The sequence below is a fragment of the Pholcus phalangioides genome, unplaced genomic scaffold (assembly GCF_987345545.1).
Source record: "Pholcus phalangioides strain wild (caught in Gottingen) unplaced genomic scaffold, Ppha-v1.0 ptg000010l_1, whole genome shotgun sequence".
Taxonomy (NCBI): Eukaryota; Metazoa; Arthropoda; class Arachnida; order Araneae; family Pholcidae; genus Pholcus; species Pholcus phalangioides.
The window spans coordinates 3,411,605-3,432,512 of record NW_028301603.1 but is presented as its reverse complement, the minus strand read 5'-3'; positions in this window follow the sequence as shown (position 1 = coordinate 3,432,512).

Here is a 20,908-nt window from a genome sequence, read left to right as displayed (position 1 = left end):
TATATATATATATATTGCTATGACGTAAATGAATGAACTGTAAAAGTATCAAAACACTCAGTTTTGGGATTGAAGCCAGAAACCCTCAATTTTGGGATTTGAAGTCAGAAACCCTCAGGGTTATACTACTGGTGTCCTACCTTTGAACATGGTGAAAAACTATACTCTAATAGAAATATCATTAAAAATACTATTTAACCATCGATTTATTCCAAATTTTTTAAACATGTTCTTGATTGTATGTGCTATCCAATGCTGGTATAAAGTTTTACATATCTTAGATGCTTAATTTTTTGTAAATTAAAAAAAAAAAATGCATTAAAAACAGCTTGCGTGCATGCCATCAATGTAATTGAATAAAAATTGATTAAAAATAAAGCAAACTTCAGAATTAATAAAATGAAGCAAAAAGGTTGAGATTTCATTGAATCAATCTTATTTAAAAATTAATTTTAATTAAAAAAATTTTTGGAATTCCAAATTCAAATTTTAAAATTTAATTTTAAGTAAGATTGAGTCACTGAAATCTCAACCTGTTGCTTCATTTGATGAATTGAATAGTTTCCTTTAATTTTAATCAATTTTTATTCAATTAAATTGATGTCCTCCCGCTGTGGTGGTCGAGTGGTTATAGTGACGGACTCGCGATGCGAGGATCCGGGTTCGAACCCCACAGTGGTGGTCGACTGAAGTTGGTTTTCTGTGGTTCAAGGCGCAAATGCGAGCCGATCTCCCCGTTAAAAAGTCTCGCCACAGAGAGCAACAGTCCTACAACGATAAATCATTCAATCATAACACTTCACTCATAGTTAAAACTGGTGGCAGATGGCAGCACTACACATAACAAGCATTACATAGAGACAAACGCACATTCCCGCATGTACCGATTCGTTGGGGGTTGGGCGGGGTGCATGTAGGTAGGGCCTCCAAAAAATGGCTCGGGGATCCATGATGTTCTTAAGTCAGCCACCTCGTTGGGCAATTTGCCTGTTGTGGTGTTGTATTTGTATTTACCATGCACGCAAGCTATTTTTAATGCGATCGGTTTTTCTTCAAACTTTGATTTCTCAACACACAGACCCAACCTAATTTACATTCTACCGACTTCCACGTATATCAGATCAATTTTTGTTTCAAAGAAGCAAAAAAACAAAAAAAAAATTAAAATTGATATTTAAATGACCCGACGGCGTATGTAATCGGGATCATTCGGTTACACCAGCGATTTCTTATTCATTCGTTTATTTTCGGTACAGCAGAAATTATTATCATCATCATGGTCGAGAGGCAAACGCGAGATACGATAGCCTTCGTCAATGGTGAAAAAAGAGCGGAAATTATCTGATCGCCGATAGCGGACTGGTCATCATTCATCTTTTGCTCCCAAAAAACGACACAAAACTTTTTATTATTATTATTATTATCATTACCGTACGAAAGTAAGGAAAAAAAAAGACAGCTAGAAGTCGGTTCATTCGCATCGTTCATCCATTTGTGTAATCGATCAAAACGTCGGGCTCCCGTCGAACGTTATTCAGGCGCCCACCCAAAAATACCAATTATCACGACGCATTTCGTAAAATTCCGAATCGTATTTTGCAAAGGTGTTGAGGCAGGAATAAACAAAAACTCGAAGAATTTCGTTCGATTCCGATTTCGAGAATTCCAATTGTTAAATACAGTGAAATCTCGATAACTCGTCACCTCATATCAAAAAATTATGACGGCTTAAGAGGAGTGACGACTTAAGCGAAGTGTCGTCAGTTTCAAGGTGTAATAATTTTTTGAGCTCTTATTACTTAACATATTGTGGTAAAATATACTAGTAGATATTGATTTATACTACTAATTTGCAATTTAGACTGATCAGATCAACTCTGTTGGGATAGTTAGCTTTTCTTCGTAACAAAATTATCTCGCATCTGTTTTACATATTGTTACGAACTATCGACGATAGATGGCGTGATTCGTTCGATGGCTCTCAGAAATATCGAAATCGGTTGATGCCGGTTTCGGTTTATCGGATAGGGATGCTATTGGCGGGAACATTCTAGAAAGTCCCGTCCCTCCAGACATTGGTTCAACCCCTCCGTACGGTAGCGCCGCCGACTAGGAAACTGTAAAATAGAATTTTGTGGAATGTTCTTTTTCTCGAAGTTTCTGCGGGGTTATAAATAGTGCGGAGCTCACAAGATGGCAGGCGAGACGGGCTCAGAGAGACACAAGGAGATTCAGTCAGTCGTGTTTAAACTGAGCGAGAAAGTTGTTAGCTTGTAAATACGTGTAAATTGCTGTTCTGTAAATAAATCTGTGTTTGTCCGTCGAACCGCTTCTTGTTTTGCGACATCGAAGTCTTGTGGAAAATTATCCGGAACAATATACATGAAATTTAGAAATTTTTGTTTTAATCCTTCATCAGTAGTTCATGATACAACTACAAGGTAATCTCGAACACCGGATCCATTTTTGACTTGACTCGGGTGAATATTACAAATTCAAATGGACCAATGTACAAAATGAAATCGAAAAAATGAAATTTACAGGAATGTCCCGTAATACGGGACACAAATGGTCCGTCAAGTTATTTTAGAAATTTCAGGAAGGTTGAGAAACATTGTTCTGGTGAAATCAGAAACTATATATAACCTCCGCTTCATAAGTGGTCCGTCAAACTGTTTCAGATATTCTAGTGGTCCTTATTTTCAGGAAGATTGCGAAACACTGCTCTGGTGAAATCAGAAACTAGTCATAAGTGGTCCGTCAAATTGTTTCAGACATTTTACCGGTCCTTGTTTTCAGTTTTCAGAAAGATTGCAAAACACTGCTCTGGTGAAATTAGAAATTAGCGCCGTTTCATAAGTGGTCCGTCAAATTGTTTCAGACTGGTCTTATTTTCAGGAAGGTTGAGAAACATTTCGCTGGTGGAATCATAAATAAGCGCCGCTTCACATCTCACGTCCTTATGAAGATACAAAAACCAAGGCGGAGCCTTGCGTCATGAACACATGAGACCGTAATTAGAAGCAGATCAATTCAGTTATGGCACTGAGAGAGTGTGTAATACAACATACTCGCGTTATGTGGTACCACACACACACACACACACACACATCCTACCATACCTTCTCTCTTTTTTAAAAAGATGGAATAATCTCTCTTATATAGGAGCAGCAGCTAAGGGCCGATTATAATCGCGGTTAGACGGTGGATACAAGTCAAGTCACGATGGATTCTCAGACGTCTTCATCGATCAGAGTTTTCTCCCGAAACCGTTTTTTTTTTCCCACAAGTTCCGTTTCACGTTATATAACATTTATATCTCTTTTCCTCTCTCTTCTCGTTCCTTTAATTTTCGGAAATTATCATAATGAATAAGCGAGCCTCGAGTTCTCCTTTCCGTATGGTGATACCCGAGATGATGACTTCATCCGCAAATTTCTCGTAGTACGCACACACACAGCATCGTATACTACGTGGACTGACGACTTAACAAGTTCATCGCACGCGAATTCTTCTTAATTTTTCTATTGCTGGTGCGTTTTTTGAAGCGAGATTGAGACGAATCGCCCCGTATTATAAGTGTGTGTACGGGGTGATCATTATTATAGTCTCTAGGCGTATCTCTTCTTAAATTATACTTTAATATTTTATTTATTTATTTTATAATGCTTTGATAGGAACCGTCTCTATCTTGTAATTCCTCGAAATGAATACGTAACGTGTGAGAGAGAGAGAGAGAGAGAGAAGAGTGGTGATCTCCATTTTCAATGTACGGGGAATGATGGATCTTACGGTGTGAATACAGATCCATTTTGAAAGGGAGTCTTTGATGGCGCAAGGTGATCCCATGCTTTACTGCTCCGATCGTGGCATTTAAAGAGAAAAATGAGCGGTCCTAGAATTATATAGATTCTATTTATTTAATTTCTGTGCACCCGATACATTACTAGGGCAGTCTTAACAAGTCAGGGGAGGCCGGAGGGTGGGACACTTTTCGGGAACCTTAATTCCATTTTATCTCGAGGAAAATGATGGCATTCATAGCAATTTACAGAAATGCTTGAAACTTTTCAATGGAAAAAAATAATTACAGAATTTTTGAAAAGAAATATTTTCATAATTTTTTGAGAGAATTAATTTCAGAATTAGTAACAGAAGTAATCTTAGAATTGCTGAAAGGAATAATTTCAGTATACTATATTATAGCATACTTCATTGACAGAAATAACTTCAGAAATACTGAAAGAAATAGTTTCAGAATTACCGAAAGAAATAGTTTCAGAATTGCCGAAAGAAATAGTTCCAGAATTACCGAAAGAAACAATTTCAGAATTACCGAAAGAAATAGTTTCAAAATTACCGAAAAAATAATTTCAGAATAACCAAAAGAAATAATTTCAGAATTACCGAAAGAAATAATTTCAGAATTACCGAAAGAAATAGTTTCAGAATTACCGAAAGAAATAGTTTCAGAATTACCGAAAGAAATAATTTCAGAATTACCGAAAGAAATAATTTCAGAATTACCGAAAGAAGTAGTTTCAAAATTACCGAAAAAATAATTTCAAAATTACCGAAAGAAATAATTTCAGAATAACCAAAAGAAATAATTTCAGAATTACCGAAAGAAATAGTTTCAGAATTACCGAAAGAAATAATTTCAGAATTACCGAAAGAAATAGTTTCAGAATTACCGAAAGAAATAGTTTCAGAATTACCGAAAGAAATAATTTCAGAATTACCGAAAGAAGTAGTTTCAAAATTACCGAAAAAATAATTTCAAAATTACCGAAAGAAATAATTTCAGAATAACCAAAAGAAATAATTTCAGAATTACCGAAAGAAATAGTTTCAGAATTACCGAAAGAAATAGTTTCAGAATTACCGAAAGAAATAATTTCAGAATTACCGAAAGAAATAGTTTCAGAATTACCGAAAGAAATAATTTCAGAATTACCGAAAGAAATAGTTTCAGAATTACCGAAAGAAATAGTTCCAGAATTGCTACTGCTTAACCATACATGAGGAGTAATAGCTTCTGAATCTTTTAAATGAGCTCTGTCGGATTATGGAACACGTATTATATTCAAACGGTAATATTTCTGTTAGAAATTGCAATGCACAAAGTTAGTTGTTGCCATCAGAAGGGAGCATATCCACCTTTTTCATACACTTCGGTATTTTTCATCCCTTGATGACGGACCTCTCGATAACAGACACCCATGGGACCAGAAAAATTTTCCTCTAACGAGGAGTGTCTGTTAATAGATAGTAAAATACATGGAGTCCCGTCGATGTAATTCAAAATTGTCTCCGGAGGTGTCCGCTAACGAGAATGTCCGTTATGAGAAGTTCCACTGTAGAATGATCGTGTTTCTCATGCTAAAGACGTTTCTAATGAGAGAACAGTAAGGATACCTTCCTGCGCTTGGTACAACCTTCTGGAATCAACAGGTGACGTAGAAATTTCCAATTTTTCAGACTTGAACGGCTCAAATTTTAATCAAAAAAAGGTAACACATTTCCACTTGTTTTCTTTCAAAACAGAACGTTTCCGAAATTCAAATGCGGATAACTCTCTTGAATGTTAAAGGAACACTATATTTAAATATTCTAATACCATTCTTGCATACAAATACAAATGCAAGGCCACAACAGGCAAAATGTCCAACGAGAAAGGCTGAATAAAAGATGCCCATAACAAATACGGATGCCATATACAGTCGAATCCCGTTATAACGAACTCCAGGAGACCGGAGGAATCACGTCGTCGCAACGAAATTTCATTATAAAGGACTTCCAGGTTTCTGCATTGTTATTATGTAAACTTATCTGGGGGGTTTAGAAAAGTGTTCGTTAAAACGAGATTTTCGCTATAACGGTATTCGTTAAAACGGGATTAGGTTGTATTTCTTAAATACAGGAACATAGTTGAAAATGCAATTAAATATTCGACCTGTTGGGCAACTTTTTTTTACTTCTGCGAATTTAGCAAAATGTGGGAAATGTTCCCCTTTTGAAAATAAGCTCCTCACATGCACTTTGTAAACGTTCTTCTGCGGAATTTCTAAAGTATCGGTCAGTGTCGTCTTAACGCATGGGCCCACATGGGAACGGCCCGGGGTGGGGGTGGGGCTCAGCAAAATGAAAAGTAGTTAATTTTTCGAGAATTTGTGAAGTTCAAAAAAATCACTTGGCCTGGGGGGGGGGGGGCCCATGCTACTCTTAAGACTGCCCTGGTATCGGTACACGCCGGAACATGTGGTGTTTGCATATGCGTAGCCCTAACGTATTCATATTGTCAGAGCTGTACCTGTGTTTCGCGTTCTTACTTACTGGTACTAATATCTACTATCTGCATTCCATATTTTGAAGTGAAAACGGCAGATGCTTGAATTTTTCATGTTATGTAAATATCATGCTGAATTTTCAGAATTAATGAAGAAAAATGATTTCAGTATTACGGAGGAAAAACACTTTTAACATTTCGGATAGAAATCATTTCAGAATAATTGAAAAAAAAGAAGTAATTTCGAGAAATAATAGTATTTCTACAAGTAAATAATTCCTCAAGTAAAATTGGTTTAAACCGGTTTGCAGCATGAAAATGCATGTAATGGTATGATACCGTTTTTTGTTCAATTTTATGCTGCACAACGGTGAAAATTTTATGTTTCATGAATACCGGTTGGTATATTTTTATGTCTGCCTTGTGCCGTGGGATTTCAGCAAATACTTCTTTGGTGTGTGCCGAATCTATCTATAGATATAAAATTGATTTTCTGCGTGTGCGTCTGTCTGTGTATGTTCTCTATACAAATCTACAATTTTAGATCTATCGTTGCCAAATTTTGCATATATACCAAACAGGGCCTGACTTGAACGATGGGCTACTTTAAAAGTTCGTCAGAACTGAGCAAATGCCCGAAATGGGCGAAAAACTGTCGGGCAACAATGGTTTCTGAATAGGCTACTTTAAAGGTCGTCAGAGCTAGTGCCGTCTTAACGCATGGACCCTCCCGGGCCCGGCCCGGGGGGCCTCAAGTGAAGAGAGGCCTCACAAAAATGAGATTTGGTTGAAATTTTCTAGAATTTATCTGGTAGGGCCTCAGAAAAATCACTTGGACCTGGGGCCCATGATGCTCTTAAGACGGCTCTGGTCAGAGCTGGGAAGATGCTGAAATGGGCGAAAAACTGTCGGGCAATAATGGTTTCTCGGCTTCAACAATCATTTTTGGAATGTTTACTCTGGTTACCGTGGTTCCCTAGCAATGCATTTCAGACATGCATGCGCCTTCACAGTGGTTTTTCACTACTTTAATTCTGCCAGTATCATGTATAATAGTTCATTCATTTATAATGGTTTGTCACTTTTTCAATCCTTTCAGTAATTGAAGAAAACCCAGGCATGTATGCTCTACAGTAGGGCTGCGGAACCCTTCCGGTCCACGGTCCAGATACACAGTAATTTTGCCGCTCGCGGGCCAGAAACTTTTATATGATGGGTGACCATATGACCCGTGTTTTACGGGACATTCCCACAATTTGTGATCGTCCCAACTTTTTCGTAAAATGTCTTCTTTTTTTTTTCAACTCTTAAGATCAAGAAATTACGATTATTTTCTTGACGTCTGTTGCCCCTGACAATTGTTTTTGGCAGTAATTGACAAATTTGCTGGGCTTTGACAATTTTGCGACTCCAATTATCAACTTTACTTGCAGTTCGTTTGCAGTAATTGACGATACCGCGCATGGGTACGGATTTCCAGTATTTTTATGAAGGAAATATTTCCGGTCCAGACATTTATCGAGTTGAGTGTATTGATACTTTTCTACCGAAACACCTTCCGCGCTCCGGATTTTGTGCACCCCGAGCTCTACAACTTACAGCACTGTTTCCACCGCCATCGGGCCTAGACGTCAGTCAAACTGGGCCACGAGTTCCATTTTTGAAGCATAGTTCCACTTTTAACCATTTATTTTCTCATCAATCGTACGCATGGCCATGCTCAAAAATGAAACCAACCGGGCCGCGGGCTTCCAAAAAGATTGAGAACCGTTTTCTTACGGAAAACCTCTCCATTCTGAATCCCATCAGAATCCATCCGATGGTCAACTATGTATATATATATATATATATAGCGACTTATGGGATTTTCGAAGAGAACGAGAAACACCTTTTCTGACCTTTGACGTGTTTTAAAAGCTCTTTAGAAACACCGAGAGAGCGGAAAAGAAACAGGGAATATATTTTTCTAAACAAAAAACAAGTTTGCGAACAAATAAAAACACGACAGCATCGTGTTGGTCCCAACATGGGGTCCAAAAAATTTGTCTTTTTACCTACTTTTCATTCTTTTTTTTACTCCCTCTGAAACCAGTATTTTTTGCAGTCAATTGCTAGTCGTTCCAATGGACTGATCGAAAAAATGAAATATATTACACAATCACGAGGGGAATCGAGCATCCTTTCTTCATCATTCCGTTAAAGTCAACGCCATTTCATTCCTCCCCCCCCCCCCGTCATCTAATTTGCATAATCTGCCACGACGATTTGGTCTCTGTGCTTTCAGCCTCTTCTAACCCACCTCAGCCTTCAATCGGCAACCGTGGCGCTGCGATTGGCACCTTGTGGAAGGAGCCGTCTTCCGGAAAGATAGATTGTGATGGATGTGGTGCCCTCTGGGGTTGTGCCACGAGATGATTTTCTCCTTCCTTATAACATAAGAATGATGAAGAATAAAAAAAATATATATACATGCGAGAGAGAGAGAGAGAGAGAGTGTTAGACGTTTCGCCTACTTTATCAAACGACCCACGCTCTGGGGGCTCCCATCACACATTCTACATTTGAAGGCACCTTTCTAATTTTTTTTTTTTTTTGAAGAAAGGTAGGATGTGGTAGTTTAAGTCGTCCGTACATCTATCTATCTGTCTATCTATCTATCGTATTACACGGCTTTTATGCGGATGGATCTTGAAGAATGCCCTCGCAATTAGAGAGCTTTCTGTGATCGAAATGATTACGTTATTAAGGACTCCTCCGAGTGATTTATCAAAAACCCAAGATGTGTTCTCGACTTCTATTTAAGATTTCATATGAGTGTTTATCTAAGGAATATATTACGGTTTCTTTTCCTTGATTTCTATGTGTCAGAGATTTAAAAACATTTTTCATATTATATGTGGGGAGTGGGGTCTCTTTATTGATCTCGATATTTTCTTAACATATTTCAGCTGGGTGATCAACCCATAAAAATTAAATCCTACATCTGAGTAGTTGTTTTCAGTGGCGTATTTACAGGGGGACTTGGCGGCCCATGGAGAAAAATTTCAGTTTCCTAGAAAATCATTTTAATTGGGGAAAGGTGGTAAAATTTGCGCGGCAAAAAAAAGTATGCGCAAGCACGTGAGCGAGCAAAAAGAATGTGAAGAAGCACGTGAGCGAGCAAAAAGAATGTGAAGAAGCACGTGAGCGAGCAAAAAGAATGTGAAGAAGCACGTGAGGGAGCAAAAAGCGTGCGATCATGTGAGTGAGCAAAAGAGTATGCAAGAACGTGAGGGAGCAAAAGAGCGTGTAAGAACGTGAGTGAGCAAAAGAGCGTGCAAGAGCGTGAGTGAGCAAAAGAGCGTGTAAGAACGTGAGTGAGCAAAAAAGTGTGCAAGCACGTGATTAACCACTTTCCCGACTTGCCCCCGTGTCTGACACGGGCATCCGCTTTCTCCCGAAATTGACTTGCCCGTGCTAGGCGCGTAATCTTTGCCCCAAGAAGGGCGCTAACGAAAAGTAAACCTTTAACTAAATCTGCACAAACGCTATAGCTTCATTCAACAGCAATATAATGATATCTACATAGATCTAACCTTGTACAGTCATACCTCGTTAGTGCGTCACCCGGTTAACACGTCACTCCGCTTAACGGGTCACTTTTTTGGAAATCCCAATTGTGCCCAGGCAGGAATTGGCACAGCTATGGCTTACTCCGCTTAACGAGTCACTCCGCTTACTAAGTCATATTTTTGCTCTCCCAAGAGTGACTCATTAACGAGGTTTGACTGTAATCTAATTACACGGATACATAATCTACTTAACAGTTACATAATACAGTTAAACCTCGTTAGTACGTGTCACCTGGTTAACACGTCACTCCGCTTACCGGGTCACTTTCTGGAAGTCCCAATTGTCCTCGGGTAGGAATTGGCACAGCTATGGCTTACTCCGTTTAACGAGTCGCTCCGCTTACTAAGTCATACTTTTGCTCTCCCAAGAATGACGCATTAACGAGGTTTGACTGTATATCTAAAAACTAGATAATTTATATTCCATGCAAAAAAATTCAAAAATAACAGCTTTTCAAATTTTTTTTAAATTTAAAAAAAAATAAAAATTAATAATAGGTGAATCAAAATTTTAAAATATTTGAAGTCAAGCACGATTTTCTGTAATTTTCATATGAATAAAAAATGAAAAAAACCCTGAAATTTTCTGTGCAGAAAAAAATTAAAAACCAATCAGGCAAGTGGTTAGGCAAGAATTTGACCTAGAGAACGTAGAAGGCACGTGAATGACCAAAAGATGAATGACCTAGAGAGCGAGAGACTGATTAAAAGAGCGACCAAAAGAACGATCTTGAAAGCAACGGAACCAGATCAGTGAGCTGCCAAAAGAATGATCTGGAGCAGGGATTCTCAACCTTGGCAAGCCCGCGGCCCGATTTCATTCATTTTTGTAAGTGGAAGTAATTATAATTATTTTTTCTTCAAATTGCTGTTTTTTTATTTTCCTCGAGCGGCCGCGGAGCACCGGTTGAGAACCACTGATCTAGAGCGTATGGAAGCATGTGAGAGTGAGTGACAAAGAGTGACAAAAAAGAGTTATTTAGACGCACAGGTGTATTTAAAGGTTTAGTGGAGGCGTCAAGCGGGTTATATCACAGGTCGGCGCATTTGAGGAATGAGTGGTCAAGAAAATTAGACTAGGATGGGAGAAGGCCAGATGACGTAAGCATTATCCAAACTCCCCCTTCCCCCCTTGTCATCAAAAGTCAGCAAGTCGGACCCACCCTCCCCCCATCGATGATAACGTAATACTTGAACGGCCCCTAGAAAAATATAATCAGATGCATTCAAATCCTTTTTCACGGATTATTTCATTGTGATTGGGGGTGACCATATTTTAGCAAGAAAAATGCGGGATCATAAATAAGGGACATATTGCCGATTACTGTGTATGAATAACACCTTTGGCCTGACAGCAAAGTGGTAGAACAAGACTGCAGTAATTTCAACTATGTATTTCGTGTGACAAAATCCTCACACGGGACCAAAAAATTTGTCCGCTAACGAGGGGAGTGTCCGTTAATGATAAATAAAATACACTTTGAGTCCCGTCCCGTTGACGTAACTCAAAAAAGTTTCCGTTAACGGAAGGTGTCCGATAACGGAGAATGTGCCCGGTATGGGAAAAGTTCCACTGTATTTTCTACTTAAACGTACACATTAACTGACGAACATTCACTCTATGCTTTGGGATCGAGTTCTAAGAAATTTTTGGGGAGAAAGTTATTCTCAGAAGCCGAATATAAGTGTCGTTATACCCGAGGCCGTTTCGTTTTCATCGACGTTATAAGCAAGGCTCATTAACATCATTCTCTATGGCAAGCATCTTCAATCTGTTGCTCGCATGCACCACGGTGCTCCCCGAAGCACCGAGCGTGCTCGGTACTCGTGTCCGATTTCGTGATCGCGAGCACTCGATTAACGTTCCAATGAAACACCTTGTACAGACTGCATTCAAGGACTACTTTACCGCACACGAACTCCGGTCATATATCGCCATATGGCAATTTCCAACCAGTGGAGTTGGGTGGGAAATAAAGGTTCCATCCATCGGTGGTCACCCTAGGCTCGGTAGGTAAAGAACTTTCTTCTGATGTTCCATGCCTGGATTCGAACCCATGGACCTTGATGGTAACCTTCATATAGTGGAAGACGAGCATCTTTACCACTGTGCCACTCGGGCTGCATTCAAAGACTGGAATCGTCCTGATTCCGTGCATTCGTATATGCCAAACTTGCCGCGTAAGGGTGCTCTTCTTTTGATGATGGATACGGGCAGTGCTCGCGACTGGAAAAAAAAAGGTTGAAGACCTCTGCTCTATATGGGAAGAGTCAAGCAGCCTAGTCAATTAGTTATTGACGTTATACCCGAGGTGCCGCCACAACCAAAGTCGTTACAACCGAGTTTGACTGCATTAGCACGTTTGGTTGCACCCAATCGTTATTTTGTTCGGTGTGTGTGCAGAACTTTCAAATGATTTGTTATTACCCGTTAAACGATTTCATTTAGAATTCGGGATGTGGGCTACATATCCGTTATAAACGAAGCAATAGGTGGCCTTATGATGCGCTCCACCCACGAAGGTTGAGGAATGAAAATGGATTCGAACATGTGATGTCGGCTCAACCGAAAACGAAAAAGAATGGCATCCGGGCACCATACAGGGCATGTGTTATTATGGGTGCGAACTCGGATCGGAAAACTCGGCTACGTGAAGAGAGAAGGTGACTCGACCCCAATCATTTATTTTGACACGTATATTTGAAGGGGGAAAAAAATGGCGGAAGAAGAAACTGTGTATGTACTTACTAATGTTCGGTTGAAGGAGGGAGAAGAAATTCTTACTATTTATTTTTCATGTTACTTTTGATGTTCGCCATCACAACATTATGAGAGTTAACAAGTCCAACACCGTCTTACATCATGGTCATCCTTCGTTGAAAGAGTATACGAGTCCTAAACCAAAAGGGTGCTCAACCTTTAGGAAAGGGGTGCGGGACACATTTATTGGTTTAGGAACGTGTCGCCGGCCACTCAAGTGATTTGCAAATGCATCGCGGAACGCTTCGGTGATCTGAAATTGTGTCTCTGACTGGTTTAGTGCTCTGGAAATGCGTAGCTGACTGCTAAGGAACTGACTGCGCTGTGCTTCATTCAAGTGATCTGCGAATATTCCGAGGGTCTCTTAAGTGTTCTGGAACTGCGCCACACATCATTTGAGTGTTCTGGAACTGAGTCACACGCATAACTTGGGCGGAGATACGGGGGAAGGCATGGTGGAGTATACTGTATATGTGTATATACGAATCAGCATCATCATCATCGTTTCTCCCCCAGCTATAATGACTGTGCCCCCCCCCCTCGACAGCCAACTGTATCTCTGCCTATGTCTGGAACTGTGCCACACATCACTTGAGTGGTCTGAAACCATGGGCGGAGATACGGGGGGCATGGTAGTGTCATCAAAGGTAGAGTCGACTGATCTACTGTATAAGTGTGTATACGAATCAACATCATCATCATCTTTCCACAGCTGTAATGATTGTGCCCCCAGACTTCCAACTGTATCTACGCTTATGTCTGGAACTGTGCCCCACATCACTTGAGTGCCCTGGAACTGCGCTACGCATCACTTGAGTGCTCTGGAACTGCGCCACCATCACTTGAGTGCTGATGGAGCTGTATCGCGGGCCACTTAATTGATCTGGGAATGTGCCACGAGCCACTTAAGTCATGCGGAAATTTGTCGCTTGAGTGATCTGGAACTGTGCTGAAGGTCACGCAAATGATCTGTGAACATGCCACGACTTCCTTAAGCGATCCAGAAATGTGCTGCGGGTCCTTTAAGCGATATGTAAATGTGTGTCGCGTAGTTCATTTTTACGAAAATAAGTTTCGAGGTCGCGGGCCAAATCAGATGGCTCCAAGGGTCAAATATGACCCGCGGTCTATGGGTTGAGCATATATGTTTTAACAAAAGTCCATTCCAAATGGTTGGGGGAAGAAAGGTACCCAAATCTCATTGGAGATTCGAACTTGGAGCTGCAACTGCTCGGTGTGCGTTTCTCACTCTCGACTGTGGTCCCAGAAATCCCCATTATTCAGAGTGTCCAGAGGAATTACGACATCATATGTTGGTAGTCGATGTCTCTCATATAGGGGCCGTTCAAGTTTTACGTCAGCAGTTTTTTTGCCATTTTTGACCCCCCCCCCCCCGTCAACAAAAGCCAGCAAAACTCTGACAACCTCCCCCCCCCCTTGTCAGCAAATTTCGTCAGCACTGCCCCCTACCTCCTAACGCATATTGGTGGGATCAGAAACGTACGCAGGTGGGGGCATAGGGGGCTCATGAACCCCCCCCCCCCCAAGACAAAAAAACTTTTTACTGTAAAAAACATTTTAAGAAAGAAATTAAAATTTCGAAAGAAAATACCTTTATATGTTATTATAATCGATTTCTGTTAATTTCAATGCTATTTGAAGGGTAAGAACTCAAAATTTCTCTTTTAAGAAATTCATTGCAACCCACCCTTTAAGCCATGTATGGCAAACCCTTGACTCGCAGACCAAATGTGGCCCTGAAGGTTATCTGATGTGGCTTGCCCCTCAAACCAAATTTTGTGAAAATGAACTAAGCGGAACATTTACAGATTGCTTAAATGACCCGTGGCATGATTCCAGAGCATTTAAGTGGCCCGTGGCACATTTTCAGATCAGTGAAGTAGGCCCGTGGCACATTTTCAGATCAGTGAAGTAGGCCCGTGGCACATTTTCAGATCAGTGAAGTAGGCCCGTGGCACATTCAAAGATCACTTAAGTTACCCGTGACACAGTTCCAGAACACTTAAACGGTCCGTGGCACATTTAGCGATCCCTTGAATGACATGTGGCACAATTTATGAGAGCACTTAAGCGCCCCCCCCCCCCCAGCGTGATTCTAAACCACTCAAGTTACCCGCGGAACATTCCCAGATTACTCAAGTGATCCCGGTGCAATATACTCATGAAAATCACCTTCAAAATGTGCACATTTTTAGTGATTCGAAATCGGCATTACAAGCGCTAGCAAACCCTAACAATTATAACGAAATTCATCGTACAATACAAAATCTGGCAACGATAAATAATATCAAATTTCATTGGATCAAAGCGCATAATAATAATAAAAGAAATTACTATGTGGATAATAAAGCTAAAGAGGCAACAAAAAAGGACCAAATTGACATTAAAACTAAAATCACTAAAATACAATTCAAAAGTGCCATAAAAAAAAATATACAGGATGAATGGCAGAGGCTGTGGAACTCAACTACAAAAGGGAGATTTACACACTCAATAATGCCGAAGGTTAAAACAACCAACATCTATGGAGACTTCTACATCAACCAATTGTTGACTCAACATGGGGCACTGGGAGTCTATCAGGCAAGGTTCCACAGACGAGACTCATTATGTATCTTCTGCAAGAAGGAGGCTAGCGACGCTCAACATATAGTATATAGATGTGAAGCATGGGACAAAGACAGAAAAGAATGCAATTTTAGCGATCACAACATAAAAATCTTAACATTGGTGAAAAATAAGAAAATAGCTAATTTCTTAAAATCCATCATGCAAAAAAGCGTGGAATATTATATACATCACCAATAATGTCCTATTTTATGACAAGGTTTAAATGAATACATAATATATATGATATATTTGTTTTAAATGTATAGATATTATTGAAAAGTTGAATAATTGTAAGGTGTTAATACAACATTGTATATAAGTGCATTTGATGAATACGAAAAGGATTTTCTGATTTAGACTGGATTAGCGTATACCATTTTTTCAATGTAAAGTTCTCACTTTGATCTTTTTTGTTACTGAGTTATACTGTGAATTTTAATAATACGTACTACAATTTTTTTCAATTTATGTCATATACTGATTTTTTACGAAAATATGTAAACTTTTAGTTCGTGATAGCATGTGTGGAGCAGTGCACATAAAATATATGTTAATATCTAATACTGTAAATTATAATGCATAAAATCGACTGAAATATAACTTGTATTACAGTGTTCTTCGATCTCGTGCAAAATTGGTTGATTGACGGACTGATTTGCTTCGTGTATTTCAGCTGACCTGATGTGTGTATAGGTTTCTTTTTTTCTTTCTTTTTCTATTTTTTTATGTTGAAAGATCAAATGATTGTCGGGCTCATGTGTGATATGTGAATGTGTATCTACAGTGTGATAATTACAATGTAAAATATAATACTCAAGTAAAGAAGTTATTATAAACCCCAGGGACACTAAATTGCTGCTCGCGAGTTGTTAATGGTTGCTCCCTGGGCCAAGATGTAAAGTTGATGATTTTTTTTTTTTTTTTTTTTTTGTGGAGAAAATAAATGCTCCCTTCGGGGAACCCCGTATGGCGAACTATGTTTGCCGGGCCGGGGGTTAGTATCTCTTACTCAAGTGATCCGTGGCATAATTACGGATCACTTGAGTGATGCGTTGCACATTTCCAGAGCACTTAAGCGGCCCGAACTTATTTTTTGAGCAGTTGAAGGATCCGTGAAACATTTAGAGATCTCGCTGAAGTGACTCTGTAAGGAATTTATCATTAGGGAGAATGTTAGTTCCGGTGCCCACAAGCTAGCTCAAGATTTTTCTCGTATTTGACGCGCCGAGTAAGATGCCATCAAGAATATTTCATATTTTCATAAAGGGTGGTTGATGACGTAAGCATCATCCAACCTCCACCCCCACCCCGTCATCAAAAGTCAGCAAATCGGGAAACCCCCCTCCCCACATCGATGCTGACGTAATACTTGAATGACCCCCATACGAATAAATATTCCGTATATTTTTGACTGAAAACAAATAATTAAATCACTATAATAGAGTCCAATCATTGATCGTGATTGATAATCAACCATTAACTGCAATTTTATGGTACGTATTTGTAACATATATATATATATCTGTGATATTGATGACTTATATAAATAGTAGTCTGAGAATCAAAGAGAGTCTGAGGTAGATATCATCCGGTCCACGCACGAATCGCATTAATTTCGGTACCCGAATCCGCGAGGGGATAATGATTCGATAGGGTTCATTATTCAAACTATAAATTAAAGCTTCGTTCTCCTCTCGTGGTTGCTGGAAACGTTGCAAGCTCTATTTTATGAATTTGTGCAATGTGATGTTAGACTGAATACAGATGCGAACCGATAGTCGTTTATTAGGGAAAAAAGGCCTCCTTATAAATCATTTTTACACTCACCGTATTCTTTGCAAGGAGATTGAAATTTTGAATGTCTCTCGCGCGGGTTACCCACGCTCTCCAATAAACAATCAATGAATGAAAAAGTAATTTCTTGACAGCCTGTAGTGATCACGGCCGTCTTAAGAGCATCATGGGCCCAAGGGATTTTTCTGAGGCCCTACCAGGTAAATTCTCCAAAATTTCAACTAATTCTCATTTTTGTGGGGGCCTCTCTTCTCCTGAGGCCTCCGGGCCCATGCGTTAAGACGGCACTGGTAGTGATCGCCTCGTTGCTCGTGGAAAATGTTTGCTACTCGTAACCCTTTACTCGGTTTTTTTTTTTTAATTTTCCTGATCCGCATTGCAACTGCCCCAGTTCAAATCACTAAACGATTCCAGAAATTTCTACCTATTTTCAAGAAAAAAATTTAGTTTTTTTTTCCGATTTTGTGAGCTCATAAATGCTTTCCCCCCGCCGACACGAAATAATACAGTCAAATCCCGTTATAACGAACTCCAAGAGATCGGAAAAAAAACTTGGTTATAATTTCGTTATAAAGGAATTCCAGGTTTTTGCATTATTGCTATGTATACTTATCTGGGGGGGGGGGGAGGAATTAGTGTTCGTTATAGAACAAGATTTTTTCACTATAACGGGATTCGACTGTAATAATAAAAACAACAAGAAAGAGGTTATCTTTCGTTAAAAAAAACTATCGTTCTCCCATCATTTGACAGTTATTTTATTCAGCCATCATCCGACAGTGCTCTAACTCAGCCGTCATTTGACAATGCACTTACTCAGCCATCGTTGCACAGCGGCCATAAGAAGCCATGATTTACTCTCTGTTATTTATGCTATACGCATAATCGTATAGCACTTGGAAGGGAAAGGAAAAACATCCTTTTTCTCCCCCTCCCGTCATCAGACTTTGAGAAAAAGCTGACTTCTCCCACTGGCAGTTGATTGACAGGACGGGAGAGGAGAGGAGGAAGGAAAACCTGTTACTAGGCAAAGTTCTCTGTACAGAGCTAGCTGGGTTCGTGATTACCGAAATGAAAGGGTTTTATGAAGACGAGATATATTTCGGGATTGTCGAGATGAGAGAGGGTTTTAAGAGGACGAGATATCTCGGGATTGCGCTGTAAGGGTTAAATCTTAAATGAATGATATCCTTATTTAGTTCTCAGTAAGGCATATTTTCTGTCTGAAGTGTTTTCATTACATTACCGTGTATTGAAATTGCATAAATCATATTTTAAGGAACGAAAGAAAATCTTGCTTCAACCCATTTCGATCGTAAGAGCCTTAATTTCCAGCTATAGCTGGAACATCTCGATAACAGAGACCCATAGGGTCTGAAATTCCGTCCGATAACCGGGAGTGTCCTTATCCCAGTAGTTCTGAAAATGTTGACCCCTGCGGCTTAGTAGGTCGCTCATCCGTAGGCCTTAATTTTCAGTGCTTTTACTGTCATCGTTTACCAGTTGGGTTTTTTGCCCGAGCCATCATTGGACAGCGCTCTTACTCAGACATCATTTGACTGTGCTCTCCCTCGGCCATCTTTTGAACGTGCACTTACTCAGCAATCATTTGACAGTGTTGACTCAGCCATCGTTGGACAGCGGCATTAAACGGCCATCGTTTACCAGCTGTCTTTCATACCCATAACTCCCCAGCTTCCTCACTCAGAAATCGCTTATCAGTTGCTTTCCCCCCCCCCCTAGCCATCATTTGACAGCGCCTTCACTCACTGTGTTCACTCAGGGCCGTCTTAAGATCATCATGTGCCCCCGGGCCAAGGGATTTTTCTGAGGCCCTACCTGGTAAATTCTCGAAAAATTGAACTACTTCTTATTTCTCTGAGGCCCCTCTTCTCTTGCACCCGGGCACATACGGCAGTGCCCTCACTCCGCTATCGTTGGACAGCGACCATACATAATTATTTTTTACGAGCGGCCTTACTCAGTCATCGTTTAGTAGCTACTATTACTACTAAACCACACATGTACCTCGTCCATATTCCTCTGCGGAACTTCTAACGAATTGGTACGTGTTGGAATGTGCGTGTCCGTGTTGCGAACCTAATGTGAAGCTTGTTTCTGTGCAATGCTTGTTATAGTGTGCTGCCATCTTCTATCTTATTTTTTTTCGATCTGTGAGTGAAGTGTAATGTTTGAAGATTTTACCGTTGTAGGGCTGTTGCTCTCTGCGGCGAGACTTTTTAATGGGGGAGATCGGCTTGCATTCGCACCTCGAAGTTGGGAACCGCAGGAAACGAACTTCAGCCGACCACCACTGCGGCGACGGTGGGGTTCCAACCCGGGACCTCGCGATGAGAGTCCGTCACTATGATCACCATCGTTCACTAGCTGTCTTACATATCCATCGTATCTTTACTTCGCCATCATTTTACTGAACATGAAAATGATGACTGGCTCTCCTGAAATACTTACCCGGCATTATACTGCAGCATCCTCGCTCTTTACTGATCATTTACCAGCTTCTCCTAACGTTCATATATTGCAATCGCTACATTCTCAGCAATTCCAACCAATCATTACGTTTTCAGATAACAATACAATCTTAAGCTTGGTACGTGTGCGATACCCTTGACAAAGTTTGACGACCGGCATCAGGAAACCGGGACGTCCATTTGGAGAGCCACTGCCTACTCTTTCCGCGGCACAATAGAAATCACTAAACCCCTCGATAAAATACCATATCTTTTTAATCCCTAAATTCATAGGGTTTCTTAAGTAATGGGGGGGGGGGGGACAGATTGTTCAATTCAGAAATGAACTTCACAAAATATCTGTTCTTGTCAATGCTAATATGAAAGGCTTTAAAAGAGGCGAGATATCTCGTCAATGCCACTGAGAGGGTTAAAGAAATTCAATCTTTATTCCACGGGGCTCAAAAAGTGCCCGGTAATGGAGGAATGCTTGTAAAAGCAATACCTGGTTATATAATCATCTGACAAATACAATCGCATTTTTAATACCCACTACACGTCAGATCTTCAAAGGAGAAAGAAAAAGCAGTGGTTCACATCCCAGTATATACTGTATTCGGGGCCTCACGGTTCGAATCTGGGACATGAAAAGAGGCCCTCGAAGGAAAAAAAAAAAAGTCTCCCCCCCCCCTCTTTTGATACCTCAAAGGCTAAGAAGAGAAATGGAATTTTTCTTAGTGTTGTGTGAACAAATTGGGCCCCAGAGAGCATAACATTCTTATGACAGCAGGCACGAAGCAGCAATGGATACATACATACATGCATACAAAGAATTCCGACATGGCTGTAACATGATTACAGTAGTTTAGAACAATATGTTATGTTGTTAGTGTACCGGGAGAGAGATTTAATTCACCCTAAATTTTTTTTGTTTTTTCCTTCTCCTCTCAATGAAATATAGTTTCTCGGCAAGTAATAGCCGCAATGGATGACGTTGGGAGATAAATTGCTCTCACTTCGGTGTATCGCTATCTATCTCTTAAGAGATGAGGATGATTTTTTCCTATATCTTCCCTCCCCCCCATTAAAGGATTTATCTCTACTTTTTCTTTTATTAGTCGAGCATTTTAGCTTCGTATTTATCGCCGTATTACTGCGTATTTAATAACATTCGGGCGAAATGTGTACTCGGGTAGCCGGAGCTTCTCTGTGTGGTCTCTCCTAATCATCGTTTGGTTATATAGTATGTATAATCTAGGTTTGGGGCCACCTATAGTCTTCATGAAGACTGCAACACGATGAGACATGGATGGAACCAACCAGCGGGTGGTTGAAACGCGCAGGTGATTCT